The sequence below is a fragment of the Bufo bufo genome, chromosome 4 (assembly GCF_905171765.1).
Source record: "Bufo bufo chromosome 4, aBufBuf1.1, whole genome shotgun sequence".
NCBI classification, from domain to species: Eukaryota; Metazoa; Chordata; class Amphibia; order Anura; family Bufonidae; genus Bufo; species Bufo bufo.
This window is the reverse complement of record NC_053392.1, coordinates 19393426-19415480: the sequence shown is the minus strand read 5'-3', so window position 1 is coordinate 19415480 and position 22055 is coordinate 19393426. Positions and strand designations below refer to the sequence as shown.

The window sequence follows — 22055 nt, the reverse complement described above, 5'->3', positions numbered from 1 at the left end:
AAGTCAGTATTTCTAAACCAAAACCAAGAATAGAGAGAAAGAATATTGGAAAAATGTCTGCATCTTGTACATTCTCAAACCACCACAGATTTTTGGTTGCAAATATCAATAGAAAATATTGTCCAGAAATACTAAACATGTGAAAGGGCCATATTCTTCTCACTGTATGAACCTCCATCTGATGTTGATAACTTATTATCCAATATCTTTGGAAAACATAAAACAAATATAAGAACCATTATTGATGTTCAAAAACTAAACATAAAAATATGAACTGTACAGCTTATCAGGAAATGGACGGTTACGTGAGAAGAATAGGGCTCATTTCTGTGAAAAGTTAAAGCCTATGGCGCTTTACTATAGATGAAAATATTGTCATCCGAATCCTCCTGATATATTTTATCATCTACATGAGACTTTCTACAATGTACAATGAGGCTTTGTCACACCTCAGATGAGTCAGATACTTTCCATTCAGTCTGGATAAAATAAAAGTAAATAAACACAGGAAGGTGAAAGAGAACATTGCCTCAGGCCAAATGTCCACACAATACATACATTCTACAGAAACAGGAAATGTGGATGAAGAGGACTCAAGGAACCAGCAATAGGAATTGATCCAAAGGTCCCTGATTATAAAACTAGCTGATCACAATAAAAAAACATAAATTATCACCTCATTCCTACATACATATACAGCGTCAAGTTCTGGATCGCTCAAATCTCCAGTGCCTAGAAAAGATGACATCAGGGACCTCCTTGCTCCTTCTGCTTCTTCTGTTCTGTGGACGACCAACTGCAGGAAATGCTTTGCCAAAAACTTCAACTAACACTTATGGTAAGTGAAAAGGATATGGACACTGCACAGTACCACTTCTGCTGTCCTGTAATCCTCAGTATCTGCTCTTATTCTGTATATATATACACTGCACAGTACCACTTCTCCTGTCCTGTATACTGGGTGTAATCCTCAGTATCTGCTCTTATTCTGTATACTGTATATATACACTGCTCAGTACCACTTCTCCTGTCCTGTATACTGGGTGTAATTCTCAGTATCTTCTCTTATTCTGTATATATGGACACTGCTCAGTACCACTTCTCCTGTGCTGTATACTGGGCGTAATCCTCTGTATCTGCTCTTATTCTGTATATATGGACACTGCTCAGTACCACTTCTCCTGTGCTGTATACTGGGCGTAATCCTCTGTATCTGCTCTTATTCTGTAAATACGGACACTGCACAGTACCACTTCTGTCCTGTATACTGGGTGTAATCCTCAGTATCTGATCTTATTCTGTATATATATATGGACCCTGCACAGTACCACTTCTCCTGTCCTGTATACTGGGTGTAATCCTCAGTATCTGATCTTATTCTGTATATATATATGGACCCTGCACAGTACCACTTCTCCTGTCCTGTATACTGGGTGTAATCCTCAGTATCTGATCTTATTCTGTGTATATGGACCCTGCACAGTACCACTTCTCCTGTCCTGTATACTGGGTGTAATCCTCAGTGTGCAGGAGCCAGTGGACGGGTGTGGTCGTGTGTGCAGGAGTCAGTGGACGGGTGTGGTCGTGTGTGGAGGAGCTCCTGCTGATTGTCCAGCCGCTTCCAGGGATTTTTCCATCTATCCCAGCCCAGGCCCTGCCTCTCTCCCCAGGGAGGTGGTGGGGTCCTGGGCAATGAAGCGACTGAAGACCCAGGATCCTACTTCCCGGGGTAGGCCGGCGGGAGGTAGGGGAGGTGAGCTACCGGCCTCAGTTCCATCTCCCGCCTCGGGGGTCAGAAGATCCAGCAGGAGTCGTGGTGCAGCGGCCCCTGCAGCCCCCGGAGGTGAAGCCGTGTCCATCGCCGGCAGTTCCAGGAGGGCGGACAGTAGCCCTCCAAGAGGTACGCGGAGTGCTCCTGGGGATGGGACGGTTCCGGTTGAGGCTGACTGGGGCAACATGAAGCCCCGGGAACTAATCGCTGTTTACAGCTCCCGGATCACGGCCTATCTCCGGGAGTACGAGGAAGCGAATAGGACCCTCAAGAAGGTGAGGGAGAACCTGAAGTTTGAGAGGGGGAAGGTGGACAAAGCGGAAAGAAAAAACAGGCCAGAAATATCAAGAAAAATAAAAATCTTAAAAGAAGTCATTAAAGAGCTGCAGGAAAGAATGGGGGCCATTCTGGATAACAGTGGTCCCTTCAAGGAAAAACTCATGAACGATCAAAGGTTTAATGAAATGGCTGGAAACCAAAAGCAGCAGGAAGATGACTCCTCTAGTGAGGAGGAAGAGTCGGACATGGGGGGGCAGCCTGCGGAAACTGGCATCACCGCAGAGCAGGTATGCCTGCCCCCCACTAGCTCTGACGAAGAAGGCGGGTACAGTGAGAACAGCGGAGTTGGGGGGCAGCTTATGGCCGAGATACGCCACCTGGAGTCCCCCAAAATTAGTGAGGACATTTGTTTCGGTGACGAATTGCCTGAAGATGAGCCGATGGGAAAAAAGAGAAAGGCAAAGACATTAAAGCCAGAGGTGAGGTATGTCTATGTGACCCACCCTGCGTGCCCTGGGCCAGCTGAAAAGCCAGCTCAGGGCACGAACCCCACCATCCTCCCTGGCCCGGTCTCTGCTGTGGGATCGGTGCATAGGAGTGGGGAGAAAGACGTGGCAAAGATGGCGCAGGACGCCGTCCCTGTTTGCGGTAACAGGGGCGGTGAGGAAAAGCTGGAGGGGCCAGACAGGAAGGCTCCCGGGGCGGGCGGCGAGGGGGACATGGTTGGTGGTCGGATGGCTCCGCCCGCCTCTGCTGGGGCACTGGACAAGTGCCGGGTGGAGGTGCGGCGGGGCGGTGTGGCTGCCACTGCCCCCCTTGCAGAGGTCGTTGCCGGGATCCCTGTTCTGGGGTCTGCCTCCTCTGCCCCGGTCTGCTTCGCCGCTCCCGTGCGCCCTGCAGCCCCCCCTGCCGGTTTTGGCATGGCGGTGGGGGACGGGGGGGCGGGGGTGGTGGGGACGGCTGTGGGTGGAGGGGGTGGTACCGCGGGTACAGCGGTGTCCCGATCCGGAGTTGCAGGGGGAGGGTGCGAGGTGGCTGCCTCCGCCCCTCCCAATTTGGATGCCCAAGTCCTTGCCGGGGTTCCAGTCTCCTCTGCCCCGGTCTGCTCCGCTTCAGTCACTTCCGCTGGTATTGTCGTCTCGGCGGGGAGTGGAGGCGCAGTGGGAGTGGTCAGGGGTGGAGGGGGTGGGGCTTCGGATGTCCAGAAAAGAGCTCAGAGCAGTGTGTGTGTAGGCAGAGAGGGAGGGGGCGGTCCTGATGAGAGTGTGGTGCGCACCGCCCCTCCCTCCTGCACTGTCCGTCAAGTGGATAAGGCCGGCGTGGCTGGGACCAGTGGTTCTACAGCCCGCCGGCCCGAAAAATCAGGAAAGACTGAAAAATCAGAAAAGACTGTTAAAAATGTGTCCAGCAAGGAGATGCTGGACAAAACAAATAATGTGACCTCGGTCCCCTCTGGCCCAGCAGTGTGTGTGGGGGGAGGGGAGAGTGTGGTAGTGGCCACTGAAGAAGTGGTCACTTGTGTAAATACAGTTTTTGTTAGTGGTGTTGGTGTTGCCCTGGGCCCTGATGGAGGGGTGAATGTTGGAGGTCGGCCGCCCACTGTACAAGTGGCCGGTGCGCCTCATGTAGCCCCTTCAGAGGGGTCTGGAGTGGCACCTGCTGTAGATAGGTCTGGGGGGGATGGGGGTGGGCCCGGTCCGGCTGCCCCTCCTGCGTTGGTTGCGCCTGGCAGAAGTTATGCTGGTGTGGTTGCCGGCGCAGGGGGGGAGGGGCGGTCCCCATTGTCCTCCCCATTACCAATGTCTGGTGACGGTAACTTGCAGCGGCAACTTCTAGAGGCTCTTAGGAGAGGGGAGAATTCCATTACAGTAGGGGGGCAGCAGGTGGATCTATCCTTCTGGATAGACAGGCATGGCCTGCGTGCCTTCCGAGAGCAAGGCGGGGGCGAGACCACCTGGTCCTCACCCACAACCGGCCCCGGGTCAACCAGGCGGAATGTTGTCTGTCTGAAGTGGAGAGGCAATGAAGCGTGCCCTACCAGAAAGAGGGTGGCAGAGCTTCTCTTTCGGATGGGCATCAGGGCATGTGACATCTTTGCCCTGATACATCCGTATGGCACCCGGGAGTTTGATGTCAGTTTTGCCCGGCCAGAGGGTCTTGAACTTTTCTGGTCTGGGTATGAACTGGCAAAAGACCAGCCGGACTGGCAGGGGTTTTTTGTGCAAGCGATAACCCGCCAGAATGAGGTCAAGAAGGTGACCGTTCTCACCCGTAACGAGTCACTTTCTTGTGTTGACATCTTGACCTGGTTGAGCAGGTACGGGGACGTCCAGGGTCTTCCTAGCAAGAACCTGGATGAGTTTGGCATCTGGTCGGGTGCCTGGACGTTTCAGATTAAGTTGAAACATTCAGGGGGGTCGGTTTCCCACATACCATCATCTGCTTTCCTTGGTCGGGATAGGATCATGGTGTTCTACAGGGGGCAGCCTAAGCTGTGTTACAAGTGCGGCAGCCCTTCGCACTTCAGCGCCAGCTGCCAAGTGCAGAGGTGCGCGTTGTGCGGGGGTGAAGGCCATCTAGCTGCATCTTGTGGGCAGATTAGATGCAACCTGTGTGGTGAGCTAGGGCACCCGTTCAGTCGTTGCCCTCGCTCTGTCGCCAACGTGGCTCGTGCACGCGCGGAGGCGAGCCGGGAGGCCCCCACCGCCGAGGCGAGTGCTGGCGAAGGCGACAGGGCAGTGGGGTCGATGAAGAGAAAAGACGGCCCGTCCCAGCAGAGACGGAGGGAGAGGCGTCAGATGGAGAGGGGGCAGGTGGAACCCCGTCCTGGGGTGATGCCTGTGCCCTCCCAAGAGAATGCCTCTCCTAGAGCTGAGACCCTGGGGGATATCGAGGGGAATGAGGAACTCAGGAGACTAGACCGTTCCGAGGTGACTCTGTCCTCTTGCTACGAGAGTGCAACAGAGGGGAGTAAGACAGAGTCTAAAAGAATAAGAAGGAAACGTCTGACCAAAAAAAGATCTAGCCCGACTAGAGTGCCTGTGGAAGGCAAAGCCAGCTCCCCCCTGGACCTCTCTAATCCTGACTCTCTTCCCCTGGATCTTTCCAACCGGTACCTCACCTTGGATGAGATCTCCGCCTCCTCTTCTTCCGGGGAGGAGGTTCAAGGTGGGGAGCCGGAGGGGCAAGAGAAGGAGCCTCTGGAAGGGCCCGCGCCTCCCTCCGGTGAGGATGCAAGGTCCTCAGGAGGTGGGGCGGGTCCAGACACTGGGAATGGGAATGACAAGGGTGGTGCGAAGGGGGAGGCGGTGGTGACTAATGAGATGGACACCACTGTCTCTCTCAAAAGAGATCGTGCCACCTTAGGGGGTAGCCCCAAGAGGGGTAAGAAGAAGAACAAGAAGGGGAAGGGAAGGAAGAAGGCCGTCTAACTTAATCACTCTGTATGGCGGCACTCACTCCGTTGACGCTGGCGACCATTAATGTCGCCAGTATTAAATCGGATGCGGCTAGGTTTGCAGCCTTTGATTTTCTCAGCCGGGTTGAAGCTGACATTTTATTTTTGCAAGAGACCAGGCTGCCAGATTTGGCGGCTGTGTATAAAGCAAAAAAGGAGTGGAGGTGTGGTCCATCATATTGGTCTCTTGCGGCTGAGCCGTATAGCGGAGTGGCGGTTCTTTTTACCGCACCAGTAGAAAGCCGACGAGTGATTGAGTTAGAAATGGGGAGGTGTTTGATTTTAGATGTCCTCATGAAGGGTCAAGAGCTTCGCCTGATAAACATCTATGGTCCCCAAACCAGGTGGGATCGGAAGCGTCTCTTTATGAGGATCAAACCTTTCCTTTTTACGAGTCGGCAGGTGGTCTTTGGCGGGGACTTTAATACAGTCACAAGGTCCCAAGACCGGGGAGGCGCCAGAAACCGGCTGGCTTATGATAGTGTATCCCTGAATAGCATAGCTAGCGAGGCTCGCCTGGTGGATGTCCACATTAGGCACACCCCAGGCCACGGTGGTTTCACTTATTATAGAGGTAGTCAGATTAGGTCTAGAATAGACAGGTTTTATTTAAAGGAGGAGACTACTTTTTCACCTTTAGAGGTGGTAGAGGTGGAATTCTCCGATCACTGTCTAATTATGTTCTCTTTGAATGTTGCAGAATCCCCCCAAATGGGAAGAGGCTATTGGAAGCTAAATTCGGCCCTCCTGGAGGAAGCAGAGGTGAGACAATCCTTTAAGGACTTCCTTCAGAGTCAGGTAGAGTTGCTGGATCTTTGTGACACTAAGTCTGAGTGGTGGGAGATATTCAAAGATCGGGTGGCAAAATTCTTCCGCCAGCTCTCGAGCCTCAGGTCCCTGGACAGGTACCGCTTGTATCAGGGTCTGAGGAGGAAACTCGAACAACTGGTCTCGACTGGAGGTAGCCGAGAGGATATCTCCAGGGTGAAATCTTTGCTTAAGAGGTGCCAGTATGATAGGCACACATCTTTGGTTTTTGAGAGGGATTTCGGGAAGTACCGCTCGCCCGACCCTTACAGAAACTGTAAGATGTCAGTGAAAAGTAAGTTGGTGACGGGACTGGTCGATGGTACGGGATCTCTGGATAGGTCCAGATCAGGGATCTTGGAAATCGTCAAGTCCTTCTACTCGTGCCTCTTGAGGAAGAAGGATCTGAATCGGGACAGGATTTCGGCTTTCCTGGCTGAAACCATCCCTGAGTCAAGAGTAGACCTCTCTCTTGGCGTTTTGATAGAAGAAATCAGAGAAGAGGAAGTCAGCCTGGCGATCGAAGGGCTTGCCCTAAAGAAGTCGCCAGGCCCGGATGGCTTAACATCCGAGTTTTATAAGACCTTTAAGGACTCCTTGGTTCCCCTCTTGACTAAGGTATTCAATGAGTGCCTTTCCTCAGGTACTCTGCCGAAGTCAATGAGGAGGTCAGCTCTGATCCTTATATCAAAGGGTAAAGATCCGAGCCGTATTGAGAATTGGCGTCCCATAGCGCTTCTCAATACGGACAGAAAGATCCTGGCCAAGATACTGTTTAAACGGTTGGTGCAGTTTGCGCCCCGGCTCCTTTCGGAGACCCAACATTGCTCAGTTCCAGGCCGAAGCACGTTTAGTGCTGTGCTCGGTGTCCGAGAGGCAGTGGAGCAGAGTAGGGCGGGTAACTGGAAGGGGTACATGCTGGCTTTAGATCAGGCAAAGGCTTTTGATCGGGTTAACCACGAGTACCTCTGGGCAGTCCTTCTGAAATATGGCCTGCCGGGAGGGTTTGTCGATTGGTTAAAGATCTTGTATGCAGGGGCAGAGAGTTTCCCGCTGGTGAACGGTTGGTCTGGCAGCCCTTTTGAGGTCGGGTCTGGAGTCCGCCAGGGTTGTCCATTGAGCCCGCTCTTATACGTGTTTGCGATTGATCCTTTTATTAGGAGGATTGATCGGGGACCGTTAGCGGGAGTCAGGATGAGTCTGGAGGAGCCAGAAGCCACTCTGAGGGTGGTGGCGTATGCCGATGACGTCACTGTTTTCGTGTCCTCGGGAGGGGAGGCGGAATACGTGATGTCGGAGGTAGAACGCTACTCGGAAGTCTCCGGGTCCATGATTAACCGGGATAAGTGTGAGAGTCTCTGGCTGGGAGGGGGTGATCCATCTTTCGGTCTCCCGGACACCCTCCCAGAGCCCCAGTCGTCAGCCAAAGTCCTAGGCGTTCAATTCGGCCATGGGGATTATCCCACCCAAAATTGGGACAGCAGGCTCACGATCGCCGCTCAGAAGGTTGACCAGTGGAAGGGTTGGTCTTTGACCCTCAGGGAAAGGGTGAACCTGATCAAGACTTACCTTCTCCCTTTGCTTATCTATTTGGCCAGTGTATGTGTCTTGCCAGAACCTTCTGGACTCGGGTTTACAGTCTGTTCTTTCAACTGTTATGGGGGAATAGGCTGAACCTAGTCAAGAGAGAGGTGACATACCGTACGAGGAGATTAGGGGGGTTGGGTATGGTCAACCCAGTGGTGTTCCTTGTGAACACCTTTGTTAAGATCAACCTGGCAAACCTCTGGAAAGAGAGGGCTCCTCCGTGGGTAGTCTCTTGCAGGGGTTGGTTTCGGCCTTTCTTCCAGGAGTGGGAGACAGGAGGGCAAGTGAAGGATTTGCGTACACCTCACGGATATCTTCCGGCTTATGTCACCCCGATTCTGAAGGTGATCCGCCAGTGGGGTTTGGGAGTGAGGGAAATCAAGACCCAGTCAAGGAGATCCCTTGACGAGAGGGTCTTGTTGACCCACTTCTGGAAGCCCCTGGCCCTTAAGGATTGCCCAAGCCGGGATCTAGACAAGGGGTTACAGTTGTTAAATTCGGCAAGGATCCCCTTGAAGTTTTGGGACTTGGCTTGGCGCTGCTTTCACGGGAAGCTGTATGTAAGGGACAACTTGAAGTACAGGAACTCTGATGAAAGGGGTTGTCCCCGGGAGGAGTGTGGCGACATACTGGAAAGTATGGAGCACTTCCTGCTTCAGTGTCCCTTTAATACAGAGGTATACAAACGGGTGGGTGCATCCATTGGCTGGCCTAGGCTAGCCAACCTCTCCTATGCGGAATGGGCTTATGGAGCATTCAAAGGTTTGGGAAGAAGGGACCCATGCACAGCTTTTATAGTTAGCATAGTGATCAGGTACTTCACATGGAACGCACGGTGTTTAGTTTCAACCCAGCAGAAAGTCCTCCCTGTGGAAGAGGTGTGTAGGAACATTCTAGGTGACCTGGCGAAGGTTCGCTCTCTTGAGTGCGAGAAGGTGGGTACGGATGGGGTCTCTTACCTCTGGAGAGGCTTCACCTTTGATGTGCCTTAGCCTCAGTAGCACTTTTCCTGGTGTTGGGCTGAGGCTTTCACATTAGGTTTTTGTTTTGTATTTAAGATGAGTTTTTGAAGAAAGGTTTGCAAATGACTGAACTTGGGCCTTCGGGTGGATTTTAATATTGGTTTGTATAGATTGATATGGTTGTTATAAGATGTATATATTGTATGATAGGGTAAGAGGGGTGTAGTTAGGTTGGGTGGGATGGGGTGGGGGGGGTTCATATTTTTGTGTGGGGAGACCTGCATCCAGCCCTGGACTATGCGGACATAGGAGGACATGAGGCGAGGGGCTGGGTGTGGGTGGTGGTGGAAGGGCTGGCCTCATGGAGGGACAAGAGGCGGAGGTTGGCCCTGGGTGAAGGTGATGGGATAGATAGATTGGTAGGGATAGCATAGGTTTTCTCATAAATGTGTGTGTGTGTGTATTAAAAAAAAAAAAAAAAAAAAAAAAAAAAAATTATAATAAAAAATAATAAAAAAGTAATAAAAAAAAAAATTAAAAAAAAAAAAAAAAAAAAAAAAAAAAAAATTATTTGATATTTCTATTATGATTTCTATTATGATTATTTCATTTGTGTTGATTATTTTTTTTGTGATAAGTTGTTATTTATTTTCGGTTATAAACTATTTGTATAAATTTGTATATAGTCAGGGTTCAGCCGGATCGGATGTTTAGGTTAGGCTAGGTTTCTTTTTCTCTTTTCATTTTCTCTATTTAGTAGGTATGAATGAGATAGTATGCATGTAGCTGGGCCAGTAGGGTAAGTGTATATACTTTATACCTTTGTTTTATATCTTGTTTGGAAATTTTATGGAAAAGTTTTTGTATTTTTGTATAAAATTAAAAGAGTTCCTCAGTATCTGATCTTATTCTGTATATATATATGGACCCTGCACAGTACCACTTCTCCTGTCCTGTATACTGGGTGTAATCCTCAGTGTGCAGGAGCCAGTGGACGGGTGTGGTCGTGTGTGCAGGAGTCAGTGGACGGGTGTGGTCGTGTTTGGAGGAGCTCCTGCTGATTGTCCAGCCGCTTCCAGGGATTTTTCCATCTATCCCAGCCCAGGCCCTGCCTCTCTCCCCAGGGAGGTGGTGGGGTCCTGGGCAATGAAGCGACTGAAGACCCAGGATCCTACTTCCCGGGGTAGGCCGGCGGGAGGTAGGGGAGGTGAGCTACCGGCCTCAGTTCCATCTCCCGCCTCGGGGGTCAGAAGATCCAGCAGGAGTCGTGGTGCAGCGGCCCCTGCAGCCCCCGGAGGTGAAGCCGTGTCCATCGCCGGCAGTTCCAGGAGGGCGGACAGTAGCCCTCCAAGAGGTACGCGGAGTGCTCCTGGGGATGGGACGGTTCCGGTTCAGGCTGACTGGGGCAACATGAAGCCCCGGGAACTAATCGCTGTTTACAGCTCCCGGATCACAGCCTATCTCCGGGAGTACGAGGAAGCGAATAGGACCCTCAAGAAGGTGAGGGAGAACCTGAAGCTTGAGAGGGGGAAGGTGGACAAAGCGGAAAGAAAAAACAGGCCAGAAATATCAAGAAAAATAAAAATCTTAAAAGAAGTCATTAAAGAGCTGCAGGAAAGAATGGGGGCTATTCTGGATAACAGTGGTCCCTTCAAGGAAAAACTCATGAACGATCAAAGGTTTAATGAAATGGCTGGAAACCAAAAGCAGCAGGAAGATGACTCCTCTAGTGAGGAGGAAGAGTCGGACATGGGGGGGCAGCCTGCGGAAACTGGCATCACCGCAGAGCAGGTATGCCTGCCCCCCACTAGCTCTGACGAAGAAGGCGGGTACAGTGAGAACAGCGGAGTTGGGGGGCAGCTTATGGCCGAGATACGCCACCTGGAGTCCCCCAAAATTAGTGAGGACATTTGTTTTGGTGACGAATTGCCTGAAGATGAGCCGATGGGAAAAAAGAGAAAGGCAAAGACATTAAAGCCAGAGGTGAGGTATGTCTATGTGACCCACCCTGCGTGCCCTGGGCCAGCTGAAAAGCCAGCTCAGGGCACGAACCCCACCATCCTCCCTGGCCCGGTCTCTGCTGTGGGATCGGTGCATAGGAGTGGGGAGAAAGACGTGGCAAAGATGGCGCAGGACGCCGTCCCTGTTTGCGGTAACAGGGGCGGTGAGGAAAAGCTGGAGGGGCCAGACAGGAAGGCTCCCGGGGCGGGCGGCGAGGGGGACATGGTTGGTGGTCGGATGGCTCCGCCCGCCTCTGCTGGGGCACTGGACAAGTGCCAGGTGGAGGTGCGGCGGGGCGGTGTGGCTGCCACTGACCCCCTTGCAGAGGTCGTTGCCGGGATCCCTGTCCTGGGGTCTGCGTCCTCTGCCCCGGTCTGCTTCGCCGCTCCCGTGCGCCCTGCAGCCCCCCCTGCCGGTTTTGGCATGGCGGTGGGGGACGGGGGGGCGGGGGTGGTGGGGACGGCTGTGGGTGGAGGGGGTGGGACCGCGGGTACAGCGGTGTCCCGATCCGGAGTTGCAGGGGGAGGGTGCGAGGTGGCTGCCTCCGCCCCTCCCAGTTTGTATGCCCAAATCCCTGCCGGGGTTCCGGTCTCCTCTGCCCCGGTCTGCTCCGCTTCAGTCCCTTCCGCTGGTATTGTCGTGGCGGCGGGGAGTGGAGGCGCAGTGGGAGTGGTCAGGGGTGGAGGGGGTGGGGCTTCGGATGTCCAGAAAAGAGCTCAGAGCAGTGTGTGTGTAGGCAGAGAGGGAGGGGGCGGTCCTGATGAGAGTGTGGTGCGCACCGCCCCTCCCTCCTGCACTGTCCGTCAAGTGGATAAGGCCGGCGTGGCTGGGACCAGTGGTTCTACAGCCCGCCGGCCCGAAAAATCAGGAAAGACTGGTAAAAATGTGTCCAGCAAGGAGATGCTGGACAAAACAAATAATGTGACCTCGGTCCCCTCTGGCCCAGCAGTGTGTGTGGGGGGAGGGGAGAGTGTGGTAGTGGCCACTGAAGAAGTGGTCACTTGTGTAAATACAGTTTTTGTTAGTGGTGTTGGTGTTGCCCTGGGCCCTGATGGAGGGGTGAATGTTGGAGGTCGGCCGCCCACTGTACAAGTGGCCGGTGCGCCTCATGTAGCCCCTTCAGAGGGGTCTGGAGTGGCACCTGCTGTAGATAGGTCTGGGGGGGATGGGGGTGGGCCCGGTCCGGCTGCCCCTCCTGCGTTGGTTGCGCCTGGCAGAAGTTATGCTGGTGTGGTTGCCGGCGCAGGGGGGGAGGGGCGGTCCCCATTGTCCTCCCCATTACCAATGTCTGGTGACGGTAACTTGCAGCGGCAACTTCTAGAGGCTCTTAGGAGAGGGGAGAATTCCATTACAGTAGGGGGGCAGCAGGTGGATCTATCCTTCTGGATAGACAGGCATGGCCTGCGTGCCTTCCGAGAGCAAGGCGGGGGCGAGACCACCTGGTCCTCACCCACAACCGGCCCCGGGTCAACCAGGCGGAATGTTGTCTGTCTGAAGTGGAGAGGCAATGAAGCGTGCCCTACCAGAAAGAGGGTGGCAGAGCTTCTCTTTCGGATGGGCATCAGGGCATGTGACATCTTTGCCCTGATACATCCGTATGGCACCCGGGAGTTTGATGTCAGTTTTGCCCGACCAGAGGGTCTTGAACTTTTCTGGTCTGGGTATGAACTGGCAAAAGACCAGCCGGACTGGCAGGGGTTTTTTGTGCAAGCGATAACCCGCCAGAATGAGGTCAAGAAGGTGACCGTTCTCACCCGTAACGAGTCACTTTCTTGTGTTGACATCTTGACCTGGTTGAGCAGGTACGGGGACGTCCAGGGTCTTCCTAGCAAGAACCTGGATGAGTTTGGCATCTGGTCGGGTGCCTGGACGTTTCAGATTAAGTTGAAACATTCAGGGGGGTCGGTTTCCCACATACCATCATCTGCTTTCCTTGGTCGGGATAGGATCATGGTGTTCTACAGGGGGCAGCCTAAGCTGTGTTACAAGTGCGGCAGCCCTTCGCACTTCAGCGCCAGCTGCCAAGTGCAGAGGTGCGCGTTGTGCGGGGGTGAAGGCCATCTAGCTGCATCTTGTGGGCAGATTAGATGCAACCTGTGTGGTGAGCTAGGGCACCCGTTCAGTCGTTGCCCTCGCTCTGTCGCCAACGTGGCTCGTGCACGCGCGGAGGCGAGCCGGGAGGCCCCCACCGCCGAGGCGAGTGCTGGCGAAGGCGACAGGGCAGTGGGGTCGATGAAGAGAAAAGACGGCCCGTCCCAGCAGAGACGGAGGGAGAGGCGTCAGATGGAGAGGGGGCAGGTGGAACCCCGTCCTGGGGTGATGCCTGTGCCCTCCCAAGAGAATGCCTCTCCTAGAGCTGAGACCCTGGGGGATATCGAGGGGAATGAGGAACTCAGGAGACTAGACCGTTCCGAGGTGACTCTGTCCTCTTGCTACGAGAGTGCAACAGAGGGGAGTGAGACAGAGTCTAAAAGAATAAGAAGGAAACGTCTGACCAAAAAAAGATCTAGCCCGACTAGAGTGCCTGTGGAAGGCAAAGCCAGCTCCCCCCTGGACCTCTCTAATCCTGACTCTCTTCCCCTGGATCTTTCCAACCGGTACCTCACCTTGGATGAGATCTCCGCCTCCTCTTCTTCCGGGGAGGAGGTTCAAGGTGGGGAGCCGGAGGGGCAAGAGAAGGAGCCTCTGGAAGGGCCCGCGCCTCCCTCCGGTGAGGATGCAAGGTCCTCAGGAGGTGGGGCGGGTCCAGACACTGGGAATGGGAATGACAAGGGTGGTGCGAAGGGGGAGGCGGTGGTGACTAATGAGATGGACACCACTGTCTCTCTCAAAAGAGATCGTGCCACCTTAGGGGGTAGCCCCAAGAGGGGTAAGAAGAAGAACAAGAAGGGGAAGGGAAGGAAGAAGGCCGTCTAACTTAATCACTCTGTATGGCGGCACTCACTCCGTTGACGCTGGCGACCATTAATGTCGCCAGTATTAAATCGGATGCGGCTAGGTTTGCAGCCTTTGATTTTCTCAGCCGGGTTGAAGCTGACATTTTATTTTTGCAAGAGACCAGGCTGCCAGATTTGGCGGCTGTGTATAAAGCAAAAAAGGAGTGGAGGTGTGGTCCATCATTTTGGTCTCTTGCGGCTGAGCCGTATAGCGGAGTGGCGGTTCTTTTTACCGCACCAGTAGAAAGCCGACGAGTGATTGAGTTAGAAATGGGGAGGTGTTTGATTTTAGATGTCCTCATGAAGGGTCAAGAGCTTCGCCTGATAAACATCTATGGTCCCCAAACCAGGTGGGATCGGAAGCGTCTCTTTATGAGGATCAAACCTTTCCTTTTTACGAGTCGGCAGGTGGTCTTTGGCGGGGACTTTAATACAGTCACAAGGTCCCAAGACCGGGGAGGCGCCAGAAACCGGCTGGCTTATGATAGTGTATCCCTGAATAGCATAGCTAGCGAGGCTCGCCTGGTGGATGTCCACATTAGGCACACCCCAGGCCACGGTGGTTTCACTTATTATAGAGGTAGTCAGATTAGGTCTAGAATAGACAGGTTTTATTTAAAGGAGGAGACTACTTTTTCACCTTTAGAGGTGGTAGAGGTGGAATTCTCCGATCACTGTCTAATTATGTTCTCTTTGAATGTTGCAGAATCCCCCCAAATGGGAAGAGGCTATTGGAAGCTAAATTCGGCCCTCCTGGAGGAAGCAGAGGTGAGACAATCCTTTAAGGACTTCCTTCAGAGTCAGGTAGAGTTGCTGGATCTTTGTGACACTAAGTCTGAGTGGTGGGAGATATTCAAAGATCGGGTGGCAAAATTCTTCCGCCAGCTCTCGAGCCTCAGGTCCCTGGACAGGTACCGCTTGTATCAGGGTCTGAGGAGGAAACTCGAACAACTGGTCTCGACTGGAGGTAGCCGAGAGGATATCTCCAGGGTGAAATCTTTGCTTAAGAGGTGCCAGTACGATAGGCACACATCTTTGGTTTTTGAGAGGGATTTCGGGAAGTACCGCTCGCCCGACCCTTACAGAAACTGTAAGATGTCAGTGAAAAGTAAGTTGGTGACGGGACTGGTCGATGGTACGGGATCTCTGGATAGGTCCAGATCAGGGATCTTGGAAATCGTCAAGTCCTTCTACTCGTGCCTCTTGAGGAAGAAGGATCTGAATCGGGACAGGATTTCGGCTTTCCTGGCTGAAACCATCCCTGAGTCAAGAGTAGACCTCTCTCTTGGCGTTTTGATAGAAGAAATCAGAGAAGAGGAAGTCAGCCTGGCGATCGAAGGGCTTGCCCTAAAGAAGTCGCCAGGCCCGGATGGCTTAACATCCGAGTTTTATAAGACCTTTAAGGACTCCTTGGTTCCCCTCTTGACTAAGGTATTCAATGAGTGCCTTTCCTCAGGTACTCTGCCGAAGTCAATGAGGAGGTCAGCTCTGATCCTTATATCAAAGGGTAAAGATCCGAGCCGTATTGAGAATTGGCGTCCCATAGCGCTTCTCAATACGGACAGAAAGATCCTGGCCAAGATACTGTTTAAACGGTTGGTGCAGTTTGCGCCCCGGCTCCTTTCGGAGACCCAACATTGCTCAGTTCCAGGCCGAAGCACGTTTAGTGCTGTGTTCGGTGTCCGAGAGGCAGTGGAGCAGAGTAGGGCGGGTAACTGGAAGGGGTACATGCTGGCTTTAGATCAGGCAAAGGCTTTTGATCGGGTTAACCACGAGTACCTCTGGGCAGTCCTTCTGAAATATGGCCTGCCGGGAGGGTTTGTCGATTGGCTAAAGATCTTGTATGCAGGGGCAGAGAGTTTCCCGCTGGTGAACGGTTGGTCTGGCAGCCCTTTTGAGGTCGGGTCTGGAGTCCGCCAGGGTTGTCCATTGAGCCCGCTCTTATACGTGTTTGCGATTGATCCTTTTATTAGGAGGATTGATCGGGGACCGTTAGCGGGAGTCAGGATGAGTCTGGAGGAGCCAGAAGCCACTCTGAGGGTGGTGGCGTATGCCGATGACGTCACTGTTTTCGTGTCCTCGGGAGGGGAGGCGGAATACGTGATGTCGGAGGTAGAACGCTACTCGGAAGTCTCCGGGTCCATGATTAACCGGGATAAGTGTGAGAGTCTCTGGCTGGGAGGGGGTGATCCATCTTTCGGTCTCCCGGACACCCTCCCAGAGCCCCAGTCGTCAGCCAAAGTCCTAGGCGTTCAATTCGGCCATGGGGATTATCCCACCCAAAATTGGGACAGCAGGCTCACGATCGCCGCTCAGAAGGTTGACCAGTGGAAGGGTTGGTCTTTGACCCTCAGGGAAAGGGTGAACCTGATCAAGACTTACCTTCTCCCTTTGCTTATCTATTTGGCCAGTGTATGTGTCTTGCCAGAACCTCTCTGGACTCGGGTTTACAGTCTGTTCTTTCAACTGTTATGGGGGAATAGGCTGAACCTAGTCAAGAGAGAGGTGACATACCGTACGAGGAGATTAGGGGGGTTGGGTATGGTCAACCCAGTGGTGTTCCTTGTGAACACCTTTGTTAAGATCAACCTGGCAAACCTCTGGAAAGAGAGGGCTCCTCCGTGGGTAGTCTCTTGCAGGGGTTGGTTTCGGCCTTTCTTCCAGGAGTGGGAGACAGGAGGGCAAGTGAAGGATTTGCGTACACCTCACGGATATCTTCCGGCTTATGTCACCCCGATTCTGAAGGTGATCCGCCAGTGGGGTTTGGGAGTGAGGGAAATCAAGACCCAGTCAAGGAGATCCCTTGACGAGAGGGTCTTGTTGACCCACTTCTGGAAGCCCCTGGCCCTTAAGGATTGCCCAAGCCGGGATCTAGACAAGGGGTTACAGTTGTTAAATTCGGCAAGGATCCCCTTGAAGTTTTGGGACTTGGCTTGGCGCTGCTTTCACGGGAAGCTGTATGTAAGGGACAACTTGAAGTACAGGAACTCTGATGAAAGGGGTTGTCCCCGGGAGGAGTGTGGCGACATACTGGAAAGTATGGAGCACTTCCTGCTTCAGTGTCCCTTTAATACAGAGGTATACAAACGGGTGGGTGCATCCATTGGCTGGCCTAGGCTAGCCAACCTCTCCTATGCGGAATGGGCTTATGGAGCATTCAAAGGTTTGGGAAGAAGGGACCCATGCACAGCTTTTATAGTTAGCATAGTGATCAGGTACTTCACATGGAACGCACGGTGTTTAGTTTCAACCCAGCAGAAAGTCCTCCCTGTGGAAGAGGTGTGTAGGAACATTCTAGGTGACCTGGCGAAGGTTCGCTCTCTTGAGTGCGAGAAGGTGGGTACGGATGGGGTCTCTTACCTCTGGAGAGGCTTCACCTTTGATGTGCCTTAGCCTCAGTAGCACTTTTCCTGGTGTTGGGCTGAGGCTTTCACATTAGGTTTTTGTTTTGTATTTAAGATGAGTTTTTGAAGAAAGGTTTGCAAATGACTGAACTTGGGCCTTCGGGTGGATTTTAACATTGGTTTGTATAGATTGATATGGTTGTTATAAGATGTATATATTGTATGATAGGGTAAGTGGGGTGTAGTTAGGTTGGGTGGGATGGGGTGGGGGGGTTCATATTTTTGTGTGGGGAGACCTGCATCCAGCCCTGGACTATGCGGACATAGGAGGACATGAGGCGAGGGGCTGGGTGTGGGTGGTGGTGGAAGGGCTGGCCTCATGGAAGGACAAGAGGCGGAGGTTGGCCCTGGGTGAAGGTGATGGGATAGATAGATTGGTAGGGTTAGTATAGGTTTGTTTTCTCATATATGTGTGTAAAAAAAAAAAAAAAAAAAAAAAAAATTTAAATTAAAAAAAATAAATAATAATAATAATAAAAAATAAAAATAAAAAAAAAATTATTAGAGTTATTTGATATTTCTGTTATGATTATTTTATGTTTATTATTTTTTATTGTAAGAAGTTGTAATTTAGTTTGTGTTCTGATTAATTTGTATAAATTTGTATATAGTCGGGGCTCAGCCGGATCGGATGTTTACGTTAGGCTAAGTTTCATTTTCTCCTTTTTTTTTAGTAGGTATGAATGAGATAGTATGCATGTAGCTGGGCCAGTAGGGTAAGTGTATATACTTTATACCTTGTTTTGAAAATTTTATGGCAACGTTTTTGTATTTTTGTATAAAATTAAAAAAGAGTTCCTCAGTATCTGATCTTATTCTGTGTATATGGACCCTGCACAGTACCACTTCTCCTGTCCTGTACACTGGGTGTAATCCTGAGTATCTGCTCTTATTCTGTATATATGGACTCCTTTAATTTGTAAATAAATAAACAAAAGGCCATAACAATATCTATACACAGAAACGAAAAACACATGACTAAACCCATCCCGACCAGTCCACCACCCCACTAGAACCTACAATACTATTCACACTTAAAATACTTTCGTAACCCAATACTATACATATTTACATATTTGCATCTTACACGTATATATCTAAAATCCATAAAATAAAATATATACACAATATACATAAACTATATACCAACTATATACACAAACTATATACAAACTATATACCAACTATATACAACTTATAGATCTAAATCTACCTAACCCACAACCAGTCCACAGCAAATATGCAAACTGATAACCCCCAAAGTTCCAAGGGGATAAACCCCGAGCTTTGAGAAGTCCTAGCCTTTCCCCAGTCGGACTGGGATCAGTCAGTTTGCAAAAAAAAAAACACCTTATTTATTTTTTTATATTTTTTTATATATATGTATATAATATATAATATAAAAGAAAAATGTATATACACTCCCTCCTTCCTCCCAGCCCCCCTCCCAACCTAACTAAACCCCACTATAATTTTAACAATACTAATATAATAATATAATATTATCCTAACACTAGCATAATACAAAACATACCTATATAATACAATATAGTACAATATAAATACACTATAAATACAATATAGATACCATAAACCAACACTATTACACCTAAACCAGCTATGGTTCAGTACCCCTAAGCCTTTCCATACTTACATTACTACAAAACAAAACAAAAACCTATGTGTGCGCTATATCAGCCCACCACCAGGAAAAGAGTACTACTCAGCTAAGGAACCCCAAAACAGAAGCCTCTCCACAGACGAGAGGCCTTGGGGTCCCCCCACCTTTCGTACTCAAGAGAGCGTACCTTCACCAGGTCACCCATGATGTTCCTATATACCATCTCCACCGGGAGGATTTTGCGGCTCTTTGTTGACACTAGACACCGTGCACACCATATGTGGTGACAAACCACTGCACTAACTACAAATAAAGTGTGACTGTCCCTCTCACCAAGGTCTTTGAAAGCCCCATAGGCCCACTCCGCATAGGACAGGGCGGCCAGCCTAGGCCAACCGATGGAAGCCCCCACCCTTTTGTATACCTCTATATTAAAGAGACAATGAAGTAAGAAGTGGTCCATGGTTTCCAGCAGGTTACCACACTCCTCCCGGGGACAGCCCCTTTCCTCTGAGTTTCTACACTTCACATTGTCCCTTACATATAGCTTACCGTGGAAGCAGCGCCAAGTCACATCCCAAACTTTCTTAGGGATCCTTTCTGAATTCAACAAAGACAGCCCACCCTCCAGATCCTGACTTGGGCAGTCCCTTAAGGCCAGTGGGGCCTGAAAAAGGCAAGATAGAACCTTCCTGTCAAGGGAAAACCTCGACATGGTCTCCACCTCTCTCTTCCCCAGACCCCACCATCTCAGGATTTTCATAACCGGGGCAACATAAGCCGGGAGATATCCATGTGACGCACGTAGGTCTTTCACTCGCCCTCCGGTCTCCCAATCCTGAAAGAAGGGTCAAAACCATTCCATACAGGAAATTACCCACAAAGGAGCCCTCTCTTTCCAGAGGTTTGCAATATTAATTTTCAAAAAGGTATTTGTTAAGAATACCACCGGTTGACCATATCCAACCCGCCTAGTCTCCTTGTACGGTAAATAACCTCTCTCCTGATTTGGTTCAGACTGTTTCCCCATAACATCTGGAAAAAGAGGCTGGCAAAACACAAACACTGCTTAGATACAGAAGCATGGGAATCAGGTAGGCTTTGCACAGGTGAACCCTTTCCCTGAGGGATAAAGACCATCCCTTCCAACGGTCCACCTTTTGGGCGACATCTTTTACTCTACTCTCCCAATTTTGCTGATGATAATCTCCATCCTGAACTTACACACAATAATACCTCTATGCACTCAGTGTGCATGTGCAGAGATATACGTCACACCTCAAATTAACTTGATTCCACTTGTGGACTAGGCATAATAAAATATAACTTTTACTAATATATCACTAAAAGCATAGGTGGTTGCAGTGGGACGAAACAAAAACATACATACATATATACACATATATTGCCACCATCTGGGGCCGCGGTAAGGATAAATATGGGTGGATCTTACCCCGTCCTGTAGACATGCGACCAGCAAACAGTGGGTGGCGTCAGTGCCCTGGTATGACAATAGGACACTGGTGACCAGTGCTTCTGTGGGTATGGCGGTATGGACACTCCTATTGTGCCCTAATCTAAAGCCCTCCCTGTGTAGGTGATTTAGGGGCCATCCACATTTACCTGCCTAACCAACACAGAGCACCCGCCCCAACAGGGGCGACCCCATACGGTACCTGTCCCTATAATGGGGCCGAGTCCCTGTAAAGCCCTTACTATATAGCCCTACATGCCATGTTTCATTCCATAGAGTCGGAACTCATTAGAGGCTTACTGAAGTCAAAGGGTTTCTACAAAAAACAGAAAAGGACACGCAAAGAGACCGCGATCACTAAGTATACTTCATCATATAGACATTCAAAAATAGCTATTTGGTATGTATCCTCTACTTACTACTTCAGGATAAATGTTCCTTCCTTGTAGTTTGGAGGGTGTACGGACGGTCAGTGGTACTCGTCCCTACAAGGTATGGGAAAGTGTCCCCAAAATACCCTTGTCTCACCGCAAAGCGCAAAGAGTGCGGAGATACGGCATGATGCGCCATGTCGCCTTTTAAATCCGGCGCCTCAAACAGTTACCACCCCCCTTTCTCCGCTTACTCACCACTGTGGCACGCATGTGGAACGCACGCTGTTACTGCGCGCTCCGCTTCCACCGGAAGCTGGCGTCACATGATCATTGGGGCTGCCGGAAGCTCCGTGCGTCTGTGTCTGTGCGTCTCATGTTGCCAAGCAACTGGATGACGTCCAGACACTGCGCGCTCGTATGCCATCTCCAATGCCGGATGGCAGATTTATTCAATACAATCATTCAATATTGTCAATGTTTCTCTAACAAAGGCGCAAGAGATACGCCTGATCAGTACATTCAATGAGGCCTCTACCGGCATAAGAGAAATAATTGCAAAACATTGGCATGTACTTAGAATGGATCCTGACCTCTGTGCGACTATAAAAGAAAGTCCAAGCATAACATACAGGGGAAGCAAAAGTGTACGCGACTGGGCGGTGAATAGTCATTTTTCACCAAAACCAGCACCTAAAACTTGGTTGAAAAGAGGAATCTATAGCAATTACAGATGTAGTGGATGCGTAGCCTGCAATGTGGAAAATCCTTTAAGAGCAGTAATACGGGTTAAAACGTACGTCATCAGAGACCTGATTAACTGCAAGACTACAGGAGTTGTTTATAAAATCACATGCTCCTGTAACAAGGAATATATTGGCAAAACAAAGAGGGAACTAAGAAGGAGGATCGGGGAACATATAGGCGACATTCATAATTGTAGGGACACCTCTGTCTCGCGCCATGTAAGGACTGAACATGGTGGGGACTCGAGGTGCCTCTCCTTTATTGGCATAGAAAAAGTTAAACCACCACTGAGATGTGGAGATTGGAATACGAGAATTCTTCAATGTGAGGCAAGATGGATTTTCTACTTGAAAACTGTATATCCTAATGGCCTCAACGAGCAGCAGAGCTTTACCTGTTTTATCTGAGTAGCCACTGATGACGTAATCCAGAATGGTCTAATGGGAGTATCGATATAACTATTTGTTATTCATACCCCCTCCATCTGCATCCCACAACTAACCTTGTGAGGATATATGTACTGAGAAACCTGCTAAATAAATCCATATTGAATGATTGTATTGAATAAATCTGCCATCCGGCATTGGAGATGGCATACGAGCACGCAGTGTCTGGACGTCATCCAGTTGCTTGGCAAC

The 22055-nt window shown here is 50.6% G+C and overlaps 1 long non-coding RNA gene across 2 annotated transcripts in view; it reads left to right on the top strand.

The window, feature by feature from the left end:
* The first annotated feature begins 595 nt into the window (after positions 1 to 595).
* Positions 596 to 22055, top strand: part of LOC120997036 — a 132265-nt gene continuing 110805 nt past the window's right edge. Inside the window, exon 1 of one of the 2 annotated variants that reach the window (XR_005778047.1) lies at positions 596 to 838. This is a non-coding gene — a long non-coding RNA (uncharacterized LOC120997036). The remainder of the gene's footprint in view (positions 839 to 22055) is intronic. The other variant, XR_005778046.1, reaches the window with a different exon arrangement.